The sequence below is a fragment of the Pseudophryne corroboree genome, unplaced genomic scaffold, assembly GCF_028390025.1.
Source record: "Pseudophryne corroboree isolate aPseCor3 unplaced genomic scaffold, aPseCor3.hap2 scaffold_379, whole genome shotgun sequence".
Classification (NCBI taxonomy): domain Eukaryota; kingdom Metazoa; phylum Chordata; class Amphibia; order Anura; family Myobatrachidae; genus Pseudophryne; species Pseudophryne corroboree.
Genome location: NW_026970028.1, coordinates 569,894 through 573,153, shown reverse-complemented (window position 1 = coordinate 573,153; position 3,260 = coordinate 569,894). Strand labels below are relative to the sequence as shown.

Below are 3,260 nucleotides of genomic sequence, written 5' to 3'. Positions count from 1 at the left end.
CCATAATTTCCGCCATCACCCTGGTGAAAATCCTCAGAGCCGTGGACAGACCAAACGGCAATGTCTGAAATTGGTAATGACAATCCTGAATTGCAAACCTTAGGTAGCTTGAGGCAGTGGCTAAATGGGAACATGTAAGTAGGCATCCTTTATGTCTACCAAAACCATGAAATCTCCGTCCTCCGGACTGGAGATCACTGCCCTGAGAAATTCCATCTTGAAATTGAATTTCTTTAGGAAGAAATTGAGGGATTTCAGATTTAAGATTGGTCTGACTGAGCCGTCCGGCTTCGGGACCACGAAGAGGCTTGAATAAAAACATTCTCCCTGCTGACTAAGGCCAATTTGAACAATCGGTGAGGGGGAACGTCTTGAAACCCCAGTATGTACCCTTGGGACACTATTTGTAAAACCCACGAGTCCAGGTCCGAATGAATCCAGAACTGACTGAAGAGTTTTAGACGTGCCCCCACTGGTGTGGGCTCCTGCAAGAAAGCCCCAGTGTCATGCAGTGGATTTGGCAGAAGCAGAGGACAATCTCTGGTCCTGCGATCTTGAAGAGGCTACAGACCTCTTCCTTTTCCTTCCTCTACCTGCAAAGAAAGGGGAATCTTAACTTCTTGCATATCTATTGGGCCAAAATGACTGCGGTAGATAATGATGCGTCTTCATCCGTTGAGAGGGAACATAGGGCAAGAAGGTTGACTTACCATTGAAATGAGGATGCATCTTGCTGCCTTTCCAATGAAGCAAGTTTAATTTAGTAATAGGTGAAAAACCATCCTTACAAAGGTGTTAATCAGAGACTTGGCTTTGTGGACACTTTTCAGAGAACAAATTTGTTAGCATAAAAATAAAGCCAGAAAATGAAGAGCTGTTTAATCACTCAATTGGATTTTTCTGCCAGCATATTTTTTTTCTCTGCAACCCACTGCTAAATTGTGCTTCCTAGCTGTTTTTATAAAATCACTGAATCAAATCTAACTCTGATTACATCAGAGAAGGCCAGGTACCCTACACCATAACAGGGGGTTTGAAATTTTGACTTGTCTACTTAAATATCACCAAAATCTGATCACAAGTTTAATTACGTCCCTGGGTGGGATTGAACCACCAACCTTTTGGTTTATTAGCCGAACACACTAACCGATTGCGCCACAGAGACACTTTGCAAAAAGTACATACTGACAAAGGCTAATAGGCATACATCTAGAACGTTTCCTAGAAAAACATTAAAAAATCAATAATCTGGAGAGTTTTTGTAAGATGTTTCTTCCATCAACCAACGAAGAAACACATTGGTACTTTCCCATGATGAGTGAGTGCTTCAGGATCTCTTGCACTTACATGTGCAGCAGAGTACTGCAATGGAAGCATGCTGGACCCATAACCCAGAGGTAGGCAGATTGAAACTATCCTTTGCTATATGCATTTTTTTTGTTAATTTAAGTAATCAAAACTGGGATTGATATTTTTGCTCTTTTATTTTTACTTAAAGTACAATAACTTTTACCATTTTAATTTGTTTTAATAGTATATTGACAGTATAGTTTTCTTTCAAAAATCCACTTAATTTTCTTTACCCTGTTATTAAAATGGTAATTGACAAAAACAAACTACATTGTCACCAGAAGAGCAATACAAAATGTACAAGTGATATATTAAAATCATCTTTCCAGCTTGAATTTCAATGATGCATTGGGGCAACAATTTTGTGAGAAACATCTTCACCCTTAAATAAAGATTTTCGTAATTCCTTACCTGTGTGCTAATTAGATATCACCTTGTTTTCACATTAAACAGACTTCCACATGAGAAAGCAGCAAGGATGCAGTGGCGTTAATGTTTCCTGGTGTCAACCTGTATTATTTCAGTAGACATTGAAATGAGGATGCATCTTGCTGCCTTTCCAATGAAGCAAGTTTAATTTAGTAATCGGTGAAAAACCATCCCTACAAAGGTGTTAATCAGAGACTTGGCTTTGTGGACACTTTTCAGAGAACAAATTTGTTAGCATAAAAATAAAGCAAGAAAATTAAGAGCTGTTTAATCACGCAATTTGATTTTTTTGCCAGCATATTTCTTTTTCTCTGCAACCCACTGCTAAATTGTGCTTCCTAGATGTTTTTATAAAATCACTGAATCAAATCTAACTCTGATTACATCAGAGAAGGCCAGGTACCCTAAACCATAACAGGGGGTATGAAATTTGACTTGTCTACTTAAAGATCACCAAAATCTGATAACAAGGTCAATTACGTCCCTGGGTGGGATTGAACCACCAACCTTTTGGTTAATAGCCGTACACACTAACTGATTGCGCCACAGAGACACTTTGCAAAAGTCCATACTGACAAAGGCTAATAAGCATTCATCTAAAACGTTTCCTAGCAAAACTTTAAAAAGTCAATAATCTGGAGAGTTTTTGTAAGATGTTTCTTCCATCAACCAACGAAGAAACACATTGGTACTTTCCCATGATGAGTGAGTGCTTCAGGATCTCTTGCACTTACATGTGCAGCAGAGTACTGCAATGGAAGCATGCTGGGCCCATAACCCAGAGGTAGGCAGATTGAAACTATCCTCTGCTATATGCATTTTTTTGTTTGTTAATTAAAGTAATCCAAAACTGGGATTGATATTTTGGCTCTTTTATTTTTACTTAAAGTACAATAACTTTTACCATTGTAATTTGTTTTAATAGTATATTGACAGTATTGTTTTCTTTCAAAAATCCACTTAATTCTCTTTACCCTATTATTAAAATGGTAATTGACAAAAACAAACTACATTGTCACCAGAAGAGCAATACAAAATGTACAAGTGATATATTAAAATCATCTTTCCAGCTTGAATTTCAATGATGCATTGGGGCAACGATTTTGTGAGAAACATCTTCACCCTTAAATAAAGATTTTCTTAATTCCTTACCTGTGTGCTAATTAGATATCACCTTGTTTTCACATTAAACAGACTTCCACATGAGAAAGCAGCAAGGATGCAGTGGCGTTAATGTTTCCTGGTGTCAACCTGTATTATTTCAGTAGACATTGAAATGAGGATGCATCTTGCCGCCTTTCCAATGAAGCAAGTTTAATTTAGTAATAGGTGAAAAACCATCCTTACAAAGGTGTTAATCAGAGACTTGGCTTTGTGGACACTTTTCAGAGAACAAATTTGTTAGCATAAAAATAAAGCCAGAAAATAAAGAGCTGTTTAATCACTCAATTGGATTTTTCTGCCAGCATATTTTTTTTCTC

General features: G+C 37.5%; 1 non-coding gene across 1 annotated transcript; it reads right to left on the bottom strand.

The window, feature by feature from the left end:
* Window positions 1–1,090: 1,090 nt before the first annotated feature.
* Window positions 1,091–1,165, bottom strand: TRNAI-AAU (transfer RNA isoleucine (anticodon AAU)). The gene has a single exon. It is a non-coding gene; the product is annotated as a tRNA-Ile (tRNA).
* Window positions 1,166–3,260: the final 2,095 nt, after the last annotated feature.